The sequence below is a fragment of the Bidens hawaiensis genome, unplaced genomic scaffold (assembly GCF_021521415.1).
Source record: "Bidens hawaiensis isolate Kalapana, Puna unplaced genomic scaffold, B.hawaiensis_p1.1 tig00010467_1, whole genome shotgun sequence".
NCBI lineage: Eukaryota > Viridiplantae > Streptophyta > Magnoliopsida > Asterales > Asteraceae > Bidens > Bidens hawaiensis.
This window is the reverse complement of record NW_027491799.1, coordinates 776,550-803,271: the sequence shown is the minus strand read 5'-3', so window position 1 is coordinate 803,271 and position 26,722 is coordinate 776,550. Positions and strand designations below refer to the sequence as shown.

At 35.2% G+C, this 26,722-nt stretch overlaps 1 pseudogene across 1 annotated transcript; it reads right to left on the bottom strand.

Annotated features, from left to right (window-relative positions):
* Positions 1–316: 316 nt before the first annotated feature.
* LOC143535366 (1-phosphatidylinositol-3-phosphate 5-kinase FAB1B-like) lies at positions 317–8,949 on the bottom strand (annotated as a pseudogene). The gene is made up of 11 exons (XR_013135702.1): positions 8,248–8,949; positions 7,434–8,162; positions 6,933–7,086; positions 6,487–6,831; positions 5,718–6,410; positions 4,639–4,970; positions 3,936–4,059; positions 3,720–3,866; positions 1,846–3,165; positions 846–1,112; positions 317–764 (listed from the first exon to the last, which is right to left on the bottom strand). The product of XR_013135702.1 is annotated as a 1-phosphatidylinositol-3-phosphate 5-kinase FAB1B-like (transcript).
* Positions 8,950–26,722: the final 17,773 nt, after the last annotated feature.

The following is a 26,722-nucleotide window of genomic DNA, read 5'->3' as shown; positions in this document are numbered from 1 at the left end:
ATATTCAGCGTCACATCAGCTACTTTATGTGTTTAATTCTAGACTTATTAAAACATAAAACCAAACCACTATCATAGGTTCATAACAAGCAGACAACATAGCAATAACCCCACTAAAGAAGTATAGAGCACTAAATGCATATTTAACGGCCCATGTGGGACAATTATATTTCTTTCAATAGAAAACTTCAGTACAATCATGAGACCAGACGCTTAGGAATACAGGCAAAAAAAGTACAAATTTTTAAAATAAATAAATAAATAAATCTATATTTGCAAGGTAATTAAATAATAAATATTAAATATTAAATATGAAATAATAGAACACCCCCATAATTAACTCCATTACTCAAAAATGAACCCAAACAAATTTACAATAGGGCAAAACAGATATATATAAAAAATATATACAAACTGCAAAAGCCAATCAATAAATCAATCAGGTGCAGAAATCCCAACTTGGGTAACGTCTTCACATAAATCGGTTTGGGACTTGCTACTTATAGCCGTAGGGGGCGACCATTGATCCGGAACCATTAAAAAGTAAGTCGTCATTGCTTTCCTGAATCTTTTCTTGTACTGTTTTGGAGAAATTACCGTGGGAGACGCGTTCTTGGGCCCGCCTAATATGCCCGAAGCCTTCACCCATGTTTCCAAATGTTTGTCCCATGTATATTGTCTCATGAAATCGATGATCCCGAGTACAAGTTCGTGTTTGTTTTCATCCACCCCAACCAGTAAAGAATAATCCATTACATCAACCGACTGCACCCGTAAATGATTGAATTCAACAACAGATAAATAAGTTTTGATTACTTTTTTCTATAAATAAAATGAAAAACTTACTGCAAGAAAAGCAGTATCGTTCCAGACAGCTCGTTCCAACAACCGTTTCGCCTTATTACCGACAAAAATAAGAGACGTTGGCATGGCTTCGATTAAATTTTGATCTAATAAAACCTTGTTTGTTCCACTAGAATCAGCATTGTATCGCGATCTTGAAGATCCTTTAAGATCATAAAGCCGAGAAAGATTCCTTCCAAACAAAAGATTCTCCATTATCAGAACGTCCATTTTCGTTTCTTTCCCGCCTTTCATATGCTTAGTCACAACCTTCAAAACAAACATGGATATAATTATAAAAAAATAAATTAATGTTTACAAAAGTATCACCCTGTCAGGCCTACGAATAAAAGTTAGAATCATAAAGCTGTGAGTTACAAAGTAACGTTGCGGTATGGTACACAGCTTCGATATCAACAGTAAAACAAATACCGAAACCGGCTCGTATCGAAATCAAAATCCATAAATATGAATAGTGGTGCCGATACCGATGTTGTTTAGGCGGTATCGCCTCGGTTCAGTAAAAAATTATCTATATTACAAAATAGAAAAGTTGGTTTACAATTGGTATAAATACACAAAAGTTGTCACACGTAACCCAGTATAATCAGTCGTGATATGCCCAAAAGGAAATCGACATGGGCTTTACATCAATCGAAAACTATAAAAACGAATACCGACACTGGTATCAGTGTTGTTTGGTCAGTGTCAGTTCGGTTCTTCACAGTACTGGTATAGTGCCAGCACTTGGTATAGCTTACAATACAAAGAAATGCTTTATTTCGAATATAACTTCGTTTTCATTAAAACTTACATCAAAATGTTGAGAAACAAAAAATTAAACACAGCAGTGTATTTATTTCCTTTAAGTTAACAAACCCCCAAGTTATTAGAGAAAAACAAAGATATTATAAAGTTAAACGGGTTTAAAGGCGCATAAAATTTATAGTATAAGAGGTGAAAATTTAATCCTTTTTTTTAAGAAAGATAAATGAAAAGGTACCTGATAAATTCCCAAAATCTTTGCCAGACATGTAGGACTCCCGGTACCAATGGATTCAGATAAATACTTAAAATAAGCGGGAGCAAATTTAACAAACGACTCAAGCTCGGTTTTTGTGACCTGTTTAATAATGAACCGATCGTCTAACGTTTTCGCAAAGAAAACGTTGCTTTTACCACCTTGTGCTCCCCATTTCTTGCACCGGCTAAGAGACCGAATATAATCGATTTCAGAAGGACAGGAAATCCTCCTTAAAGCTTCAAATCTCTTTGCATAATAAACCGTTACCGTGTATTTCACTTTACCAAATGGACTATCATCCGTAAACTCAACTCGCGAATGCAACAATTTCGTTTGTGAGGAAATATCCGGCAGTAATGAGGCACGGGATCCTGACATTGATAAAATACTATCATCCCCAAGGCTTTTAAACGAATCAACCGACATCCCGTCAAAATTACTAAACGACTGAAACGTTGACGAATCAGCAGGGTCAAACTCGTCAGCCACTTGGGAGATGTAATTAGGTGAGAGTAAGGTGTAGGATATGATACTTGTGGGCTCGTCATCATACACAGGAATTACCGTGTCATTGATGCCGGGTGCTAGAAGCAGCCGACCCCCACTTTGGAGTTCTGATTCACGAAATGACGAGATGTAGACAGGATTGTAACCGTTGAGTGTGTCGAGTTTTTCAGAAGATGTTGTGGAGTTTTTGTAGGAGCGGTAAAAGTTTAGAAACGGTACACCTAACCAGCTAGTTGAATCTTCATTCATTTCAGAACCTTTGGTGGATAGCGCGGGGGATAAAACCGATGATGTTTTGGATTCTTCTATACGGTCTGTTTTTTCCAGCTTATCTGGAACATGAAGATCTAAATCAGAAAATCCAGAATGTGGATGGTTACCGGTCCATGCGGCTTCTAGAGTGTCTGATAAACTTGTTAGAACCGGAAACTGTCCTTCAGATATGGCCCTACGGACACATACGTTTGATATTAACGGATCAGACCACTCGTGTCCTTCAACTGGACTTGAAACAACGCTTGTTTCATTTTCACCAACATCGGAGGCTTTACACGAATCGATAGCTGATTTTGAGTCGGCAACCGTTTCATTTGGTTTATAACTGTGTTCTGATCCCAGATTGTTTTGGTCGGGTTGCGGGCTGTTGGTTTCGACATTAGAAGCATACACTAAACGGTTGTCCCACATGTAAGATTGGAAAACGAGCTGTCTTCGCAAGCGGTTGACCTCAAGGATATCAATTACGGGCTGCCCTTTTTTCACCTCGTGATTCAAAATCTTTTGCAATGACTCCTGCAATCATATCACAATTTTAAGGATTATAAGTCACTAGGTCTAAGCGAACCAAACATTCAATAAAACGACGCCGAGAAGTTTGTGTATTTAATGAACAAGCAAACATGAACAAATTTTTTTGTTCATTTAGTTAAACGAACGAACGTGAACACATGACTGGTTCGTTCGTTTATGTTTGTGAGCATCTGTTTATGTTTGTTCATTTATGCTCGTTTATATTCGCTCATTTTTGTTCGTTAGTTTAAGCTCATTAATTTATGTTCGTTTATATATTAATTTAAAATATTTAAGCCCGCTACAAATTAGTTTAGTTTTATGAAACTAAAATATCTATCACCTCTTATTGATGTTTACGCTTACTTTTAATTGGTGTTGGTTCATCGATGTTCGTTCGTTTACGTTCATGAACCGTTTGATTATACCATTAACAAACAGACATAAACAAACACAAACATGCTCATTTTCTTATCGAACATGAAAACTCCGTTCACTATCATTTGTTCAGTTAAAAGTTAAACAAATGATATGGCAAATGAAAAGACCGGATTCACCTCGAACTCTGTTTTTTCATTTTGTAACATAACTTCCAAATCTGTTATTTGACGTCTTGATAGTGGCCCTTTCGCGTCTCTCTTTTCTGCCATCTGGCTTAAAGCTGCAAGAATTTCTGAAAATAATAGCTTTGAGCGGTGAACAACCTGTTAATAGCATAATATTAGAATGATGTAATATTTCATCCAGTGAAATAAATAATATAATAACCAAACCTCATCTACTTCATGCTGAATCCACTCCTGATTCTCATATTTGAAATCAAGTTTATGAGGTGGAAGGTAGACAGAATGGACATCAATAGATGCATAACGAAAGCAGGCTACCATTTTCCCAAAACTGCACATGCAATCATAACTTTTACAATACAAAAAAAGTAGATTAACAATATTGTTTAGTATAACTGTAGAAAGAATTACACGAATGGTCCCTGTGGTATGTTCAAATTTCGGTTTTGGCCCTCTAATACGAGAAGTTCACTACTGGTCCCAAACTATGCACGAACGTAACACGGTTGATCCCTAGAGTGGATGGGTGTAATAATTTTTCTATTAAATATGTGAAATGACCATAATATCTCTACACAATTAAAAGAGGTGAGATCCATCAGAATTAGATTTGTGGGCATGATTATTTATTATGCATAGATATATTTTTTTTTTAATTTAGAAATGGGGTGGAATCCATCAGATTTAGAATTTTTGTTTTCTTAATTTTAAGGGATTATTTGGTCATTTTTCTAAAAACTTGATAGAAAAGTTAACGCCCATACACTGTAGGGATAAACCATGTTACATTCATGCATAGTTTGGGATGTACTTTTCCATACTTTATACTTAAGAAAGAAAACTGTAATTTGAACATACCACAGAAATTTGATCATTCATGTATTTTTTTCTGTAACTGTATACATCATACCCATAGAAGCGAAGACAATCCCGGTGAAGAGAATGACCACAGCTAGCAACCCTACTGGCGGCAGCATGGTTTGAGAAACTAAGTTCTAGAAACTTCCCAAACGACAAACCCCAGGCGGCATCTGACATCACTATTCTTCAAGTTGTAGGCGGGAAACCGCTAGTGCGTGGACATCTCAAACACCTGTGCCACATCCAAATCTTACCCTCTTTTTCTCCTGGTAGCAGAATTTCCGGTAACTTCTTAACAGATATGGTTAGGGTTCCTTGTCTATGTGTGTAGCATTGTACATGTGCTTCTGATGGCATCTCACATGATCTGCATCTGTAACCCTGTCCGCCAAAAATAACTTCAGTTATCCAAAACACACAGTTAGGCCTGTAAACTAACCAAATGAACACGAACGAGACTTGCTCATGCTCGTTCTTTAACAGAACAAATGAACGAACAACACTTAAATGAACAGATTTTCTTGTTCGTGTTCATTCGTTTAGAAAATAAATAAGTTCGTGTTCATATATTAATGTTCTAAATAAACTGTTCACGAACACAAAATAACATAAGCGAACACAAATGAACAATTATAAGTTAGCGTGAGTATCTAAATAATAGTCTAGAATCATCATTACAACCAACAAAGGGTTTTAGAATATGAAAATCATATTGATATCTAAACACAAGGGGTTTTAAAATATAAAAATCAAATTGATATCTAAACACAAGGGGTTTTAATATATGAACATCAAATTCATTTTAAATTAATACTAATAACGGATGAATTTGAATGAATATTAAAACGAATGAACAAAAATAAATGAACATAAACAAACATAAATGAACGGACATAATCGAACGTTCACAGACGTAAAAGAACAAGCGAGACATGTGTTCATGTTCGTTTATTTAATTAAATGAAAATAAACTTGTGTTCCTGTTCATTCGTTTATTGAAGGAACAAACATAACAGAACTTCCCGCCGAACAAATCGCAAACGGTTCACTGAATTGTTGGCTCATTTATGGGCCTACACACACTGTGTGTGTGTGTGTGAGAGAGAGAGAGAGAGAGTGTTGGCTTACTTGATCAAACAAATCATCACGAAGAAAGCGGCCGAGTGGTTTATCAAAGTTGCCATAATATTTTATGCGAAACAGGTGGGACCACTCACAAACAGTACCCTTCCACACGCAACGTGATGACAAGGACACCAAAATGCTTTGGTGATCAGAAGGTGAAGGAGGAAATTCTTCTTTGCCACTTTTACCCTCCGGTTGGAGAAACGATCCATCTGGCATGGTACGGTCCATACTAGTGGTGCAATTGAGCTCAAACCCATTTGTAACTGTGGTGTTTAACTCTGTTCTAGAAGAATTCGGGTCACCGCCACCTGTACCTTCTAGAACATTCAGTTTTAAAGAAGCAACAGAGGGCAAGCATGGGCTGGGCTCTACACCATTTGGGCCGAGTTTGGGCTTGGTGCTGATGATGGAGAACATTTCTGACATGGAGACACTGTGTGTCTCAGTGCCCTGAGGCTTTTCGTTTACAGAGGTGGAAAACCCGGGAATTGTTGAAATTGACCGATCAATGTTTGATGGTTTGTCAGGTAGTGCAACGGTCAGGGTAGTTTTTAAGGGCAGTTCAGGCAGTGAGGCGCCTTCATCAGCAAGAAAAGAAGTTTCTAAAGCCAAATGATAAGCAGCAAAAACTCCATACTGAACAACATGTTTTACTTTCTTTAACTCGTCACCACTCGCACCTCTCAGTAATATCTGAAAACGCCAAGAAGTATATTTACAATCAAACGATTAAACATTTTGAAAGCTCTAACAAATGGGGACCACTTACGGTGCAACCGAATGGTTTTGGACAGCCTTCAAAGTACATGAATGTTTTGACCAGCTTCTTGCCACCCTGTGCTGCAGTTCCATGTTCTTCTTGAAACCTTTGTACATGAAACACGTCGCAATATCCCAATTTTTGAGAAGAGAGATGATCGATTGAAGGAACTATCTGGGCCCCAGTACACCGAGCTATTCGTTCCAAAAGCGGCCTTTTGATATTCAAAACAAGAGAGATGTTCTTTGCAAGAAGATATTCTTGTGCATATCTTGAAACTGATTTCTCCACTAAAAGAATATCAGGCTGTTGTGCATCTATCTTTGCTACAGCCATCTTTAAATGATCCATTTCCTTGAAAAGTAAATTACCATATATAAAGACAAATTCCATGTTTAATTATGTTAAAACTTAAAAGCAAAAGCACCTAGTTAAGAATTTAAATTTTTTCTAACCTGCTGCAACAGAGTATCAAAACTTGACAGGTGGTTAGAAACACGTTGATACTCAAGAGCCCCTCCAAGAATTAAGAAATGAGCCTTCTATATTTTTGATGTCATCCGTCTATGAGCCACATTTTTCTTACAAACAACTCCTTTCACCACAATGCTGGAAAAAGAACAATAATTTATATCAAAAAGACAGAAAGGCACAAAAATATAACTCAATACCAATTAGCAACAAGTAACAACTTCATTTTACTCTGTTATTACCTTTCAATTGCTGAAGTGGCATGTGAGATGTCGCACAAGCAAAAAATGCTTGTGGAGAATGATATTAGCAAATATTATTTAATTTACAAGTTTGTAAAAAGAATCCTTCATCAAATCGTGTATTAAACACTAACTACTAAATTCCACATCAGATGTCACGTTGCATTATACTTATAAAACAACAAATTTATCAGTCAACGAGTCATTGGTTTCTATAATGGGTAATTCTAGTAAACTTCTGACCTGTCGGAACGACGCCCAGAAGCTAAACATTTTATGTTGACATATCCACCAGGGTCCATCCCGCCACCTTTGCTTGTGTCTGGTTTTAGCAAAGATGCAGCTTCCCACGACAAAGATGTAATTATTTCTAACCAACTATCATTATCATCTTCTTCCTCATTAGCAACAAGGTTATCAACCTGCAACAATTGAGACACTAAAGCCCTAAAATGCCCATCAACAACAGTCTTCATGACTTTTTTGTGCTCCTCATTTGATCTGTCTCTACTTTTGCACTCTCCGCTTCCAAAATTGCTTGAAGAACGCGAGTATCCCCATTCACCAACAGCATCTTCACCATCCTCACCATCATCATCATCAAACAAAAGAGTTTCTCTTTCATCTTCTTCATCTTCAGGTTCAGGTGGCAGCCATAAGACCCCATTGTTCTCAAAATCCACAGGCTCGGGTACATCTTGTGCAACATTATCAGCATACATTGATGATGAACCTTCACATTCGTCACTAACATCATTTGCATCCTCTTTTTTCTCAAGCTGTTGCACTGCTTCAAAACTAGCTTGTAAGGAACAGCTGCTTGCACTTTTTGCATCAGCAAATTTATGAGATTCATAATCGTTATCGGTATCATCCAAATGTAATTCATCATAATATCCATCATCAATCTGCAACATATGCCTTCCACCAGAAGCTAACTGATAAGCCAATTCTTCATCAAAAGCATCACCCCTGGTGTCAATAGAGCACATGAAGATTAACTGATTATAAGTTATATGACCAAAAAAAAGGGATAAATGATTATAAGAAAAAAAACCTGTTCATGAAACATCCAAGCTGGCTTGGAGATTGAACAGCTACATCAAATAACAACTCATTACTCCTTGTTGCCAGTTCACTTTGTTCATCTATAGCCGATTCCATTGCAACAGATTGATTATAAGAACAGATTGACTGTGGCACAGAAGCAAAGGTAATGCAGCTATCGTCAGCAGTACTAGATTTAGAGCTGGCGGCCGATGGTGAGGTGCTGAGCTCCAGGTTAGGATCCTGGATTCCATGATCAGCAGAGGCAACTAATCCACCCTGCTGCCATTGCTTGAAGCAGTAATTACAAGCCCTGATCTTTTCAGTCTCTTCATCGATGATATCATCATTACCAGGTCTAGCAGGAATCCAATTTTGAGTACACTTGGCACAAAAAACTCGACCACAAAGTCTGCAATGGTGTCTTCGGTTAAATAAAGTAAATTGCGAATCACAATCATAGCATACCCTGCAACTCTGATCGGGCATCCAAAAGTCCCTCGACACATTAGCTGGCTCGGTCCGCCGAGGGATCCATGCTTTCAGTAGATTACCTAACGATTTATCCGGTGAATCCATAGTGAAACAAACTTCTTATCCCACTCATTACAAACTCTCATTTCATCACATCCACATAGCACCACTCAATCAGGCTTCCACTTACAAAAGTCAATCAATTCAATTCAACTTGTGTGTATGAAACCCTTCCGAGACCACAATCAATCAATCAATCATGCCCAGTAAAATCCCACCGACAGCAAAGCTATAAGTAGGGTCTGGAAAGTCAAATACATTATTATTTACAAACCACCTATAGTGGGGATTGAACCCATGACCAACACTTTGAAACTAAACCACCTTTGCCACGGTAATGTTTGTTAGATGAGACCACAGATTTCCAGAAATCGAAAAAAACCTATGCGACACAATCATTTAGGTTAAGAAATCAACAAATAGGTAGCATATTATAGAACAAACATATAAAACAATAATATAAGAGGAACAAATCACACATTACAAATTGTCATGTGTTCACATACACATAACACTCAATATCACTTACATAAATCAATTCAATTCAACTTGTGTATATGAAACCCTAACTCTATTGCAGAATCAAACAATCCGAGACCACAGACTTCCAGAAATCGAGAAACCTATGTGGCGCAATCAATTAGGTTAAGAATTATATGAACAAGCATATAAAACCCTAACTCTATTGCAGAATAATAAAAAATTCTCATTAGTTCACATCCACATAACACTCAATCAAGCTATCACTTACAGAACTCAAATCAATTCAACTTGTGTATATGAAACCCTAACTCTATCGCAAAACTAAACAATCCGAGACCACAGGTTTCCAGAAATCGAAGAAACCTATGCGGCACAACCAATTAGCTTAAGAATTGTATGAACAAGCATATAAAATAATAATAATAATAATAATAATAATAATAATAATAATAATAATAAAACAAACCACACATTATAAATTCTCATTATTTCACATCCACATAACACTTCATATCACTTATATAACTCAAATCAATTCACCTTGTGCATATGAAACCCTAAATCTATTTCAGAATCAAACAATCAGAGACCACAAATCTCCAGAACCTACGCGGCGCAATCAGTTAGGTTAAGAATTCAACAAATAGTTATCAACTTGTATGAACACAGGCATATAAAATAACAAAAACATAAAACAAATCACACATTACAAACTCTCATGTGTTCACATACACATAAGTACACAACACTCAATCAGGCTATCACTTACAGACCTCAATCAATTCAATTCATTCAACTTGTGCATATAAAACCCTAACTCTATTGCAGAATCAATCAATCCGATCCAATAACCAATCAATTAGGTTACGAATTCAACAAATAATATAAAATAAACAAATCACATGCATCGACAACGGACCTACAATGAATCAGCTAATTAAATTAAATTAAAGTAGCGAATGATTATGAAAGAGAAAGCGTGGTGACAGCGTGTACCGATTTGCAGCAATTGAATTAACTTCCGGCAATCTTCAACCGTAAATAATGCGTAGATGGTGACATTATTGGTGATATTATTATTATTGTTGTTATTGTTATCTTCGCCTTAACGGAAACCGTGTAATACCGATGATATTATGATTATCAGGTTCCATTTCCGGCAACGGACGTCATGGTGACGATGAATAGTAATAATAATAATCTCTTCATTTTCATATATGCTTATCTGTAATCTCTCGTTTTATTATAAAACTATATATATATATATTAGAAACTCGATAAATTAATACTCGATTATTTAATAAACTCTCTAAGATAATATTTTTTGCTGGTCCTGACTCGGGAATAGGATGCTAAATTAATAATTCGTTAAAATTATAAGATGATACATTTTTTTATAATTTCTCTAGACCCCATATAAAATATAAATTAATAATTCCTTATATATAGCATATTTCATGAATGATTTATGAAGGTTTCTTGAAAAATGACTCAATTGTCTTTTGTTTTTTGTTGAAATCAATTTCCCCTAGAATCTCGTCTCTAATTTTCCTTAGCATGGTAAGAACTTCTGGTGTTGTTTTCTCATAGCTCAACAGGAAATTGTTCAATGTGATTGCCGCTTTAATAGCTTCATTTCGCGAAGGGGGCTCCATTGTAGAACTTTCATCATCTTCTTCATCGATATCATCTTTATTAATTCCAATAACGCTTTCAATAATTTCTTCATCAGTCAACAACTGTGCAACTACATTTTCTTATGGGTGAGTCAGAACATTATACTATAAATTAATAAAATATTAATTAATATATGAATTAATAATTATTAATTAATCGATTAATTAATAACTCTTTTAATTAATAAATTTTGGTGGTCCCAAGTGTATTATTTTATTGAGTTTCTAATGTATGTTATTAAATAACGTGACTTGGACCTTTTAGTAAGTTATGTTATTATATTTATTATGGTATTGTACTATTGTTTAGTATGATTCTTTAATGTATAAATTTGAAACTAAATCGACTACGAATATTAATTTTATTTAGTGGATTATTATTTATGGTTGGAATATATAGCAATTCTGGAGGTGTACATGCAAATAAAATGTAAATATGCTGTAATAAGATATTAAAAAAATATATTATTTGAGCAAATATAACAGGGCGTTTCATCATGATTGATGAAGCCCAAACATTATTACAAAGGTTTTGAGAAGAGGGTGTCGCCTCTTGAGGCTTTCTTTGACTCTGTGGTGACTATTTTTTTTAACAAGATTGGTGGACTTTATTTCTTGTTAACTAATCACTATCACCCATTTTACTTGTTTATTTTTATACAATGTGAATATTAATTTATGTATGTGTACGGTTGAAAATTGAAATCATTACAAATCGTTTTCATTTAGATGGCACGTAGCGAATACGTTTACTTTTTTGTGAAACCAGCGCCCTGAACTTAGATCTTTTGAATGAGTTGTGTTTTTTATTATTTTCATTTTGTTACTATTATTTATTGTGTTATTAAAGTTAAAATTGTAGTATGATTTTTTTGTTGTATAAGTTGGAACAAAATCATATACAAATTCTATTTTTATTTAATATAGCATTATTTATGGACCGGGGGGTGGAATATAACAATTTTGGAGGTGTACACGCCAATGTTAAAACGTGCTTTTTAATTGTATGCAAACGACCAAAACTATAAAAGAATTTGCATCACTAAAATATAATAAAATACAAGCAAAATACATTGATGCCTTGTTCAATTTTTGTTCTAACTTTTTAGGCACGTGTTATACAAGTTACTTACTTATAGATCACGATTTTCATTCTTAAAATGGACGTCTAATAATTCTATTAACTTACTTTAAAATTATCATTTGTTATTTACTATTACTAAGACCGCCATATTAATTATTGTTAAGCATTGGGCATTCAAATCCGAAATATAAAACACCAAATGGCCAGAATCCTGTGTGTTTATACCAAAAGCTAAATTAGTAAATGAGACGGAATTCTACCACAACATACCATCCAGGCTGGTATGAACTCATAATATATTTTACATCATGCACATTACCCCAAATAACAAATTCAAAGTTTCCAAAAACTACGCAATCTAGATGCAATGTATTAGGGGTATGTTTGATTGGAGGTAATGGAATGGAAGAAGGAATGGAATGGAATGGACAAGGGAATGAAATTGATCATTACCATTCATTTTCCTTGTTTGGTTAACCTATAGGAATGAAATCATTTATTAATTTTTATTGTTTGGTATCTAAAAAAATTGTAGAAATGAAATAGAAATAATAAAAACACTTCTATCTCAAAAAAGTGAATACTTTTTAAACCAAAAAAAAAACCTACAATGGCGACAGTGGTAGCTCCGGCGACGAAATTGGTGGTGGCGGTGGCGATGGTGGTGGCAACGGTGGTGGTGTCGGCGGAGTTGGTGGTGATGCCGATGGTACTGGTGGTGGTGGTTGTTAGGTGATGGTGTTGTTGAGAAAGTAGGGTGAAGGAGGAATAGAATGAAAAAAAAGAAGGGGGGTGGAAAGGAATGGATTTGATGGAATGAGATTCCATGTGTAATGGATGATTCCATTCCATTGAGCAACCAAACACCACTTTTTTCATTCCTACATAGTGAATCATTCCATTCCTATTGTCATTCCTACGTACCAAACGCTACCTAGGATCTTTAGTAAATGCCCTAAGGTGCACCTGTTGTGAAACGTCACCGAACTAACTAATTCATTGCACGTCAAGCCGAATGACATCATCGACTTAATGAACTTGGTAGAACCGCTTCTATCAGCCCGATTCCATTCAAAATCAATCCATTTACATTTCAAATATTTTTCTTGGCGTTTTAACTGGTAAATCCCGTTGTGTGTCAACCAATCAATCGATATTCCCTCCGCAAACGTGTCGCACTAAAATCATTTAAAAAGAACTGACATACAAAACACAATAGAACGGTGGGTTGTTTGGTATTTTATTCTTCTTCTTTTTTAGGAAATATCGGGGTAACATTGAAAGCACAGTTACGGGTTTCTTTTTGTATTAGCATTGGTGATTGATTTATCCTTCTCATCCGGTCTATATCAAATGACCTTTTTTTTGCTCTAGCTGCTATTGACTTGACTACATTATTTTTAAAAACTTTACCGTCAAATATGTGTTGTTTATCTATTCCATGAATAGAAGTGTGGTGGGTGAATAAACAGTTGAAAGTGTATATGTAAATTCTGAAAAGTTGTAACGTTATATTAGTTAAACTTATAAAATGTTAATGGAAATTATTAGTGATATGATAAGTTAAGTAACGAAGTAGTTAACAACTTATTAACATGCAAACCTTTTTTTAATCGTACGTCACTATCTTTAACAAATTATCTAACCCCTATAAATGATATTATATGCATGCATGGTTAACTTTTGTTGATGTAAACATCAAATTAGAAAAGAATGGTTATTTTAAAAGACTTACAGAAATTATGGTTATTAATTAAACTTGTATAATTTATCGATCTTCCAGAAATTTGTTAGGTAGTATTGATCAATACTCACTATTCATCCACAAAAAAAGGGACGAATAAAGAATAATTTTCATTATTTATTTAAATAATTATATTCTTCTGGACTAACAATTAGGTTTTGCAGTCGACTAAAAAGACTTGAGCAATATCATCGTTATAGTTGGCTTCGGGTCGAACCTTTTCTCCCTTGTTCCACAACTACCAAGAGAGCATGGGTACCATGGGATTGAGCGAGTTGTGTTTAGGAGTTCATCTTCTAATTTATTGTAGTATTTGTTTTAAAGTGTTAATAAAAGTAATCTATTAAAGTCCGTACACTTGTTTATGATGCGTATTCTTGTGAATAACATATTTTTTTAAAAACAGTGACTCGCCAACTCTTAAACTCGTCATAATTAAAATCATACTTTAAAAAAAAAATTGAATGTCACTTCATCAAACTTTTACATAGTTAAGAGATATAGCAAATCTATATTTCAAATGTTTTTTCACAAGCGCAAGTATTATAAAAAGGTATGATTACTTGAATAAAAAAAATTAGGTGAAAGGAATTTTTTGTATTTTCTGTACATGCGTAGAACAAATTTATATGGTCATTCCCACTTTCATGAGTCGTAAGGTGCTTAGGGTGCAGATAAAAGGTCATGTATTCAATCCTTGTATGGTATTATATTTAGCCGTTCAAAAATAAAATAAAAAATTATTTAAAAAGTTACAAAACATTGAAAATACAAACATTGTCAAAATGATTTTACAAATTTGTAAAAAAAAGTAAATATTTTGGGCCTGGGCCTGAAAAGAGCAAGCTGATCCAAACTGAAGCAACCCGGGCTAGAATCTGGATAGTATCCGAATTTGATTCTACGACCCGCAAGTCATTGATGTGATTCGAACACCTGTCTTATCGTCGCAGTGGTGGGCCGCTTACAACGATGGTAACCGCTTTTGTCGTTTTACTTTTATCACCAAAAATGATTTGGGGAAAAGTGATTTGGTGTCACGTCATTCATAATTTGTTCTTTTCCTTAATTTTTGTAGTTTCTTTAAAGCTTAGGGGTGTGGGGGGCTCTAATGGGGGCTCCAGCCAATAATATGACGTGTGGCAGAGAGAGAAACTGGATAAGGGGGGTGTTGGAGCCCCCGTTGGAGCCCCTGGCCCTGGTGTGGAGGGGCTCCAGCTAATATATATTTTTTAATTAATTCCACACCCCTCAACGGCTCTTTTTCGAACTCCAAGACACCTTTTATCTCTCTTCTCCCGCGACCAGCCTCACGCATGCCTGGATTTCCGCGCTCGCGCCCCGGTGGTGTGGGGTTAGCGCCCCGGGGCGCGAGCGGAGGGGCTCTAGCGCCCCGGTTAGCGCCCCACACCCCTCAGCCTAATAATTTACACTTTCTCATAATTAGTATTGATTAGATTTTATTGATTATTATATATTTATTACTTATTTTAATCGCTTCGCCATAGCATTATATTATAAACCCGGGGGGGGGGGGGGGGGGTCCCACGAGTATCCGTTTTTTAGGTCCGGTTCTACGGATTTTATAATTTAAACCCAGCCCAAATCTCTCATGAGTTTTTTGGGTTGAATTAATCGGGTGTCGAGTATCTAATAAAAAAATAAAAGCTACAACGAGTAATAAGTGGACCACAATTGCACCTTTTTATTGAAAATCATTATCATAAGTTATTTAAACACTAAAAAAAATCATTCAAATCATAACTCGATTGAACTCGCTACTGGTAGGTCCCTGCCATGATTAGCGTTTTTTGATAAAGGTCATGATTAGTCATATATAAAAAAACGTTAATAAACAATAAACAATTGAACCATAATAGGTAGAATGAGAACAGTATATCAGGGTCAGATTATGATAATCTTAAAAGCTATGGCATAGCCTATTAGAAATAAAATATATTTGGTTTTAGAACTAAAATTATTTAGGTTGACCCAAAATCTATAAACTAGACCCGAGAACCAGTCCGAATTACTTTGAACATGTTAACTTTTTTTTTTTAAATGGCTGACGCACACAGCCTCTAAACTTACTTTTATCTACACCAATATTCAATGTGTTAGTAAGAGTAATACATATTAAACACGCATTGATACTGTTATACTACAAGCCATTTTGTTCAAACACATTAAGTGAAGATGAATTCACCTAGAACTATATGGTTATCTATCACGTGTGTGTATATGTATATATATATTAATAAAAAAACTATATTAACTATATTGGTTGAACAAGTTAAAAAAACACATGGGAAAATGAAATAAAACTATATTATAGACCATTGACCTAGTCACCTAACATAGGAGAATCGAAAGGCAATAAGGTACAACCACCGTCGACAACCTTATATACTAGTGTGTGAGGCATGTTGGTGCATACACTTCTAATAAAGTTTATCTATTTTGATGATGATAAAGGTACAAACATATAGGTTAGATCATCAACACAAAATCACAAAGTAAAAGATCAAAATCCACAAAAGCTCAATAGTCGATGCCAGTGAATAAGGATAAACAACCAACATCATCCCAAATGACAAAAACATGATCAAAGCTATGGGCGATGCTTTGGTGGGACCGCTCATCAACCATACAAGTAAATATGAAGTCCAAGGATCTTGAATTAAATCAGTAATATTATCACGATTCTACCATGAATCAGTTGTAACTCATTGACAAATTTCACATCTTGCTGGTACACTTAATGACTCCAAAACTAGACACATCAATATATTTCCGAGCTAAAGTGGACGTAACATCAAATATGACCTCTCATGAAAATCATGCAAAATAAAATTACTTTTAAACCCACTAAAAACTTATGAAAACATTATAGATTTAAAAAAAGTTGGTTTAATTTATAAGACACAAACACTTGTTTTTTATAAACAGAATGAATTCAAAAGAACACTTACTTTAATATACCAAATATACAGGTCTTTTGATTATATATATTGCATATATAATTAATGATGATAAATGTATTTCTAAGGACCACTAAAATGCCTCCAACTTGACAAAGTGAGCCCCTCACCAGTCCTCTTGCAGTCCTGCAAAGTGCAAACCGCCTTCTGCCTTAACCTTTGTGCCCTCTTTCAACTTCCATCCAATGCGTACACGCAAAATCAATTTCAACTGTTTGTTAGTATATGATATCTAGTATATATGTTTACAATAATTGTATAATTTGTATTTATCATATTCAATAATATTTATATATTTTATAAAAAGATAATTTTATGTCTGGATAACCTGTACATTAAATAAGTGGTGGAATTATGAGATATTGTCAAAAATGAAAGGCAAATAGTTAATGGCATTGTCAATAAGCTATAGCCCAACTTATATTGGAGGGGAAGGAAAATTTTAGGTTAAAGACGGCAAGATCTTGAGTTCAAATTCTATCTTAACTGTGCTTTATAACAGTGGACCTTTAAGCGATTAGTTTTTCTTATAACAGGAGATGGTGGACTTGAGCTACCTAACGTTGTCTGCAATCACGGACGCATTGGTCGCCTTTTGCCATTGGGTTACTTTGGTTAGCCGAACTTTATTCTTTGGTGATTTTAGAAAATAGTTAAGCCATAGATACTAGCTAGGCTTATGATTTTATCTAGAGTGTTACAATATCATATTTATAAATCATATATTATAGATGAATTCAAGACGTAAACAAAGATTCACAAATGATATATAAGTTTATTTTATTAAAAACAACAAGATACTCATGATTTAGTCATAATTTGGTTCAGAATCAAAATTAAATAAGAAATTAATTTAACGATGTTTTCTTAGATGAATGTAAGGTTTATTGTTTCATAACACTCTTAATTAGGAACAAAAATTACGTGAAATGTTGAGCTAAATTTTCGTATGTTTCTTTTTATGATTTTAATTTTTAAGTAGCAAGAGTTTGCTTTAAGTTCCACACATCATGCCATCCAAGAATGAAGAAACTTATAACGTCACAACCAATAAATTATACCATCCGTAAATATAGCGTTCGTAAATACGGAAAGTTGTATGCCTAGTAATTGCAAATACAGGAAATAACAAATTTGGACACACGATTGAGATCATGGAAGTACAATACATGACTCCTTGTAAAAGATAATTATGACGTATCTGTTATTAAAAGAGAACTACAGTAGAAACTTAATAAATTAATACTCGATTATTTAATAAACTCTCTAAGATAATATTTTTTGCCGGTTCCGACTCAGGATAGAGTGCTAAATTAATAATTCGCTAAAATTATAAGATAATACATTTTTGATAATTTCTTTAGACCCCATATAAAATATAAATTAATAATTCCTTATATATAGCATATTACATGAATGATTTATGAAGGTTTCTTGAAAAACGACTCAATTGTCTTTTGTTTTTTGTTGAAATCAATTTCCCCTTGAATCTCGTCTCTAATTTTCCTTAGCATGGTAAGAACTTCTGGTGTTGTTTTCTCATAGCTCAACAGGAAATTGTTCAATGTGATTGCCGCTTCAATAGCTTCATTTCGTGAAGGGGGGCTCCATTGTAGAACTTTCATCATCTTCTTCATCGATATCATCTTTATTAATTCCAATAACGCTTTCAATAATTTCTTCATCAGTCAACAACTGTGCAACTACATTTTCTTATGGGTGAGTCAAAACATTCTACTATAAATTAATAAAATATTAATTAATATATAAATTAATAATTATTAATTTATCGATTAATTAATAACTCTTTTAATTAATAAATTTTGGTGGTCCCAAGTGTATTATTTTATAGAGTTTCTATTGTATGATGTATCATGAAAAATATAGTATTTTTTAAAATTGCTTACATGACTATAGAATTTTTTTTTTTAAATTTGCTTGCATCCTTCATGACTAAGAAAACATATCATCTTCTTTAAGTTTGTTATATTTGTGGTTTCTCTTGCAAATATACAATGAAGTATAATATACGGATTAAAAGAACTAGAATATCTCTTAAATAAAAATAATGGTTTTTTATTTGTAATTTTTTTATTTGATACATGTATATATACACGTCCAAAAGGGATTATAATGTAGCTTGTTGCACGTTTACCCATCACTTCATTGTATTCGTTGTGAAAGATAAATAGAAATTACAAAAAAAAAGTTAAATTATTACCACCATAAAAAGATAAATTAAAAATTACAAGAAAATAAAAGGTTAAATTATTACCACCATAAAATTCTTTTATCTTTCTGTTTAAGACAGTAAAGCCACTATCAAATTATTACATAACAAAACACTCAAAAAGTTGATAACAACAAAATAACATTATAAATTACTTTTAGCTAATATATACTCGAAAAACTAGTTGTCTTCTTTCGTTTTCCAGTTATAAAAACTACAAATCTTGTTACATTAATTTATTTGTAGATTTATTTTTTCTGTTACAAGAAAATAGCATGTATACTTCATCATGCATCACCGTTACAAGAAAATAGCATGTATACTTCATCACGCATCACCCATACAACATCTCTCATGTGTCTTTTTTTTTATCATATGTTCTTTTTCTGCTTTACAACTTACACCAGTACTTGCATCCGTTACGGTAGATATTGCGTGTCGTAACTATTTTCCTAAAAAAAGGAAGAAAAGACAAGATGCAAGGCCACAACAAAAATATGAGCTATTGACATGCTTTACAAATTTCATATACCTTTTAAGTTGTCACACCCGTATTTTAAGGGTACGGTACAAATGATCTGATATTAATTTAATAACGTCCCACAATCATTGATAATGAACTAATAAACGAAGTAGATTGTTAGTATACCATATTTGCCCTTCAAAAACAAGTTATACAAGTTGATGACTGATTAGTTGTGTAAACGAACCGAACGAACATGAATGAGGGTATGTTCGTGCTCGTTCATTTAACTTTAACCAAACATTAGCATATAATCGAACAAAATATTGTGTTCATGCTCGTTGTTTAAGAAAAACGGGCACATTTGTGTTTATTCGTTTAAAACCCAAATTAATAGTTCACGAACGTGAACCAACAAAAACAAATAAATAGACAAATGCAAAAATAAACATAATTGACTACACACACATATATATACAAGTATTATTTAAAAGCATTTTATGTTTATATTTATAAAAATGTAACTACTTACATATTTATTAAACAAACATACATAAATAGATAACCTAAATGAACAAACATGAACGGATGTTCGTGAACATAAATGAACAACAAAAACATGTGCTCATGTTCGTTTATAGGCATGTAAACGAGCAGAGACAGAGCCGAGTCCATGCTCGAGCTCAGCTCATGCGTTGTATTTTCAAGGTTCGACTCAACTCAGCTCAAGCTCAACCCATATGTTATTTGTTAATAATTAATTTATATACATTTCTAATAATTTTTATATAATTTGAGAAAAACCTTAAACACACCAAAGCTTAGCCGAAGCTCGATTGTGCATTATGAAACTAATCACATAGAAGACCAAAAGAGGTAAAACATAAAAATACACAAGACTCGAGCTCAGCTCTATTACAAACGAGATTTATTTGAAGCTCAGGTCAGAGCTTGAAAAAACTCAGCTCGTTTTGAGCTTTTTATCGGTCCGAACTCAAGTAGCTCATGAGCGGCATTGTTCGTTTACACCCTTAAAAACTTTATATCGAAAAGTTCACAAAATAGTTTATAAGCGTTCAGTTCGCTTACTTGCCTAGACTGTAGGCCTGTAAACGAACTGAACGCTCGATGAACTGTACGTGAACCGTTCGACGAGAATTTCGTTTATTTAATAAACGAATGAACATAAACAAAAAATTTGTGTTCGTTTAATTAAACGAACGAACATGAATACATGTTCCGTTCGTTCATTTATGTTCATGAACGTTTGTTTATTTTCGTGTATGTATTAATAGAAAATAATTAAATATTATTTTGATAGGTTATATGCTTAAAGGCTTTATATGTGTTAATTTATATTCATTTAAGTTCGTTTGTGTTTGTTTGTGTTCATTTACATTTGTTTATGCATATTCATTTTTCGTTGTTCAGTTATGTTCGTTTAGATTTAAAAAAAATGAACACAAATGTCCATTTTTAAATAAACGAAAATTAACATAAATACTTGTTCGAGTAAGTGTCCATGTTCTTTTAAAGTTAAATGAGTGAACACGTACATGCCCTTGTTCATGAATTGTTCGTGAACACATTAATTTTCTTAATGAACGAACACGAACATAACATCTCATTCGGTAAGTGTTTTTGAACCGTTCGCGAACACATAACTTTCTTAACAAACAAACATGAACAAGGTCTTATTCATGTTCGTTCGATTTTTTTATAGATATGCTGTTAAACTAATATATAGACTATTACGTAATAACACCCTACCAACAAGGGTAATAATAAGGCTAAGGGTAGTGGGGCACGGATGGGGGTGCGACCACCTGGCACGCAAACATCGCTACCACGTTGGCGCGGATGGGGGGGGGGCGAATGGGGCAGTCCGCGTGGGGTGACCGTTGGGGAGAGCCGTTGGGGTATTAAAATAAAAAAAAATTCAAACTTATTATAAATATAACAATTCATTTTTTTTAAATCACCTATCTCATTCTCTTTCTCTCAATATTTCTACTAATACCTCTCATTTGATTTTCCAAAGTTTGTTAAAAAATCATGTCGGGTTTGGGAAATTTCAACTACAACGCTCAATTTCAGATGTAGGGGTTGGACTACATGTATGACGAGGCCTTTCAAGATCTAATGCCATCTCAAAACTCGACTTTTTTCAACTCGAATACACAACCCGAGTTTTCCGTTTCGGAGACACAACCGGTATCGGATAAACCCACAAAACGCTTTCAAAAAAGGTAAGAAAACGAATAAAACCGGAGAAGCGGGCAGTTCATCGACACCGGCTGTGACGAAGCGAAAGTCTACTCCTTGGAAAAAGGATGAAAAATTAGCGTTGGCTAGAGCTTGGATTGAGATATCTCAAGATCGAAACGAGGGTAGTTATTTTTTGGTGCATTTTTTCTTTAATTTAAATTTTTAGTTTTTGTTTGCAATTTACTAAAGTTTTGTTATTTTTTTTATAGCCGACTTTCATAAACGTCGAGTATTTTGGAGCAAAGTTCGGGAATTGTTTTATGAGCAAGTGGGGAGTAGGGACCGAACCGATAATATGATATCGGATCAGTGGTCCGATATTCGTAAGTTTGTAGGATTATTTACCAACCTACATAACTGAAATGCAAACCGAATGCGACAAGGTGAGTCCGATGATCTTCAAGTTTTTCAATTCACTTGCGACGAGTGGAAAGCGGAGGTGTTAAGGAAGTACGGGATGGTGAAGACGTTTGACGAGCGCTACTTGTGGAACGTGCTCAAGAAGTGCTCGAAATGGATTATGTTAGTTACTCTGGATGCGGATGTCGGAAAAGAATCGGCTAAACTGTAACATCCTAAAATTTATAATGTTAAATAAAGAAAGTTACGTTTAGTGATTTAGCGTTAATAATTAATTAATATCGAGTAAAGAACGGATCATGGACTTAGATTAATTGAGATGGGTTAAATGAGAATGGGCCTTCGGTCCATGGGCTTTAAGGGATATAAATATCCCCTAAACCCTAAACCATCATTCATTTCCATCTTATTCTCTAACACACTCTAAAACACACACACACCACACACTGCCATATACGGCCGGCGGCCGAGGGAGAGAAACGAGCAAGATCCGAGAGAGAGTAAACGATTAGTGGTGATTAAACAAGTTAAACGAGATCCAACTGAGCACAAAAGGTATGTTCTTGACCTTTAAAGTTTAAATATCCAAGCTTTATAGTATATACGGGGTATATATATACGACCGAAATGGTTAGGGAACGTTAGTGGGTGATGTCGAACCATAACAAGGGTATTAAAATCGCCAAAATGCGTGATAAAAACCAAACCCGTAGCGAACTGGGCAACTTCGCCTTCAAAACGATAAGTTCGCCTAATTGATAACTTCGCCTAAGGCCAAGTTAGCCTAATTGATAACTTCGCTTAAGGCCAAGTTCGCCTAATTGATAACTTCGCCTAAGGCCAAGTTCGGCTAATTGATAATTTCGCCTAAGGCCAAGTTCGCCTAAATGATAACTTCGCCTACGGCCAAGTTCGCCTAACTGATAGCTTCGCCTAAAGCTAAGTTCGCCTAAGGTTTAACTTCGCCTAAAGCTAAGTTCGCCTAAGGTTTAACTTCGCCTAAAGTCAAGTTCGATTAGAAAATAAATTAAAAACCTAATGAAAAATGTGTTAAGACAGTTAATGTTAATAAAATTTTTCCAAGCTCAGGGGCTCTGCCCCTTGGACCCTGCTAGGGGTTGCCGCCCCTAGACCCCGCTGCCAGGGTCGCTGCCCCCGGACCCCCATTCGTTGTGGGTAGTAATTAAGATTAGAAAGATGATATAAGTAGTAATAGTTAATTGATATGTATACTTGTTATACAGTCAGCCGTGCACAACTGAGGAAAGGGTTTACGATTAACGGTGAACGTAACCGTGTTCAGGTGAGTTTCTAGCCCCACTTCTGTGTTATGTTTTCGGGGCTGTGTGCATACTTGATATGTTTGTTAATACACTTATCCTAAGTGATAAGTGTATGCCTTATATGAATGATGTGAAATGTATGAATGATTGCTTGTCAGTTGTGAACGATCTTCGGATATTGCACGTACTGTCAGGTTGTAGTGTTACGTATAAGGTGAGTATAATGTATTTACTCATATGTATGAATGCGATAAAGTTAATAAACAAAGGAAAGGCACGGTTGTATGGTAACGAAGAGGGACCAGACCCTTATAATATCTATGATGTTAGGGACCAGACCCTTATAATATCTGTGATGTTAGGGACCAGACCCTTATAATATCTGTGATGTTAGGGACCAGACCCTTATAATATCTGTGATGTTAGGGACCAGACCCTTATAATATCTGTGAGGTTATAGGGCGAAAGGCTCTTTAAAACGTATGATTATGTATGTAAAGAAAGTATGAAGGTAAGAATGAAAGTATATGCAATTATGTGTGTATGAAAGAAAGTTAAGAGGTTAAGTATGAAATGTAAGAAGGTATTGTATGATTATGTGATTAACTAGAACTCACTTAGCGTAGCTGACTTTTAGTATGCACGCAGGTGAATAGGATGAGGCAGCTCGCTTGAGGAGACACGTGGCACCGAATAAGAGGCTGGTATCGGAAGACGCAAGACGTTTAAGTTTAATGTTTCGTTAATTTTTAAAGACAAAATGATGTTTTAAGACAAGACGTGTTTTGTTATGAAATGTTTTATGAAAGCTTTTATATTCCGCGAATGTTTTAATTAATTCTGATATTTAGAACTGCGTTTATGAGTAAATCCAACACGAAAGTAGGGCTACCGGTAACGGGGCCTTACATAAACGTACGAAAACTAGTGAGTCCGGTTCCTACGTCTCTTCTAGCGGCTCGGAGACTCAAATTAACTTCGACCTAAACTTGTCCGAGGGCGATTTGAAAGAGCAAGGCTCTAGCCGCCCCCCGGGTAGGGAACGTGGGAAAAGAACCGTCGATCACGACTCCGAAAAAGAGATTGCTAGAATGTCAATTGGTCTCGAGTCGATTGGTCAAGCTAAACATAATAGAAACCGGATGAGGAGTTTGGAATTTCTAGCCAAGGACTTTAGCCACCTACCGCCATCCGACCAAGCGATAATGGAGGAAGAAAAAAATCGTATTCGGAAGGAATTGACACAAAAAAATTAAAAACGCTATTTTTATGTATTTTTTTTTAAAGGTTGTTGCATTTTAAATTTATGTTTTTATTTTCCTTTTTATTTATGTTTTGATGAAATGTTTTAATTTAGTATTATTAATATTTATTTAGGATATAGTATTAAAAAAAAAACTCAACCAAGCCCCGACTCACCTGAACCATTACACCCTTTGAGGCTTGGTCTGGGGACTTGGTTGGTATGTCTAGTCAGCGCCACGTGTCATGAAGATGTTGATTCAGTTGGGCTCAACCAAGCCCCATTACCCTTAGGCTGAGGGGTGTGGGGGGGTTTAATGGGGCTTTAGTGGGGGCTCAAACCAATAATATTATGACGTGTGGCAGAGAGAGAAACTGGATAAGGGGGTTGTTGGAGCCCTGGCCCCTGGTGTGGAGGGGCTCCAACAGGGGCTCCAGCGAAATTTTTTTTTTATTTTTTATAAATATATTCAAACAACGTATTATTAAAAAAACTCATAAATTATTAAAAAAACACACATTAATAAAAAAAACACATTAATATATAAAATTCAAATTACAAAAAAAAAACATTCTAAAAATTAAACAAACAATAATACTTAATAATAACACTAATCTAATACAAGATCATCGGGTCGCCTCGCCCACAAATGTTCAACCAACTCATGTCGAAGATTCCCGTGTATCTCACGGCTCTTGATATTTGCTGTGTTATGAAGTCTTTGTTGATCACTGATTGTGGACGGTTGTGGCGGAATGTCACCTTGGTAGTTTTGGCAGATAGCTTTGCCCTCGTCTTCTAACGTCATGTTGTGTAGGATCAGACACGTGTAGACGACGTCCATTATCCTCTCCCGAGTCCAATAACGTATCGGGTTCGCCAGTACATAATATTGTTTTTTCAGAGCTCCAAAAGCTCTTTCAATATCTTTTCTAGCAGACTCTTGCTTCTACGTAAAATACTTCCGTTTGTCGGCGATTGGATCTGTAAAAGCTTGAGCTAACAAAGCCCATTCGTTGTAAATACCATCGACCAGATAGTACCCGTACTTGAAGAGTTCTCCATTTGCAACAAAAGATTGAGGTGGTTCAACCCCGTCAATAAGGTCGTTGATCAAATGTGACTGATCGATAACATTAAGGTCGTTATTTGACCTAGCAACACCAAAAAAAGCATGCCAAAACCAAAGATCCTGTGACACCGCCGCCTCAAGTATAAGGGTCGGCCCTTCATGATCACCACGGTGGAACTGACCTCGCCAGGCCGTTGGACACATAGCCCATCCAACATGCGTACAATCGATGCTACCTAGCATCTCAGGAAAACCATGTTTTTCTGCGTGCACCTCATATATGCGTTGGATGTCATACATTGTAGGTTTACGCAGATATCTCCGAGAGTATATCGATATGACTCCTACGTATATAAAATAATCTATAAACATATAATATATATTACAAAATGTAATAAATATTTAATAAAAACTAAAATTAATGTTTTTTACCTTGGCAGAAAAAATGAAGGGATTCACGTGCAACCCTTTTTGACATCTGTAAATACTCATCCAAAGCGTCCGACGAGATGCCGTACGCTAATTGACGGATAGCAGCCGTGCATTTTTGAAGAGAGGTAAAACCGGGGAGACCCCTAGCATCCTCCCTTTGTTGAAAAAAGGGATACCGTGCCTCTAAATCACCTGCTATACGCATGAACAATTGTCTGCTCATTCGGAAACGAGTTCGAAAATCCGACTCCTCGTATACCGGTGAGGGCTAAAATAATGCCTAATCAAAGTATCGTTAGCACCCGATCGATCACGATCACGAGGTGGTGCTCTAACTCTCGGGACTTGAGGTTGATGGGCTTGATTTTGCAAGAGATCCACCACGGTTGCGGTCAAAACTCCCCCTACATGAAGAAGCAAATCATCCTCTTCGGAGGAGTCGGAATCAGACGAGTACCACGACATTTTTTTGTGTTAGTTTTGAGAGGATTTTAGGAGGAAAGGTGTATAATTGTGAAATGAAGTATATTTTATAAAGGTATATATTTATAGTTTAAGAAATTTTTTTTTTTTTAATTTAATCAAAACCATCAACGGCTCTTTTCCGACTTCCTATGCAACTTTACTCTCTC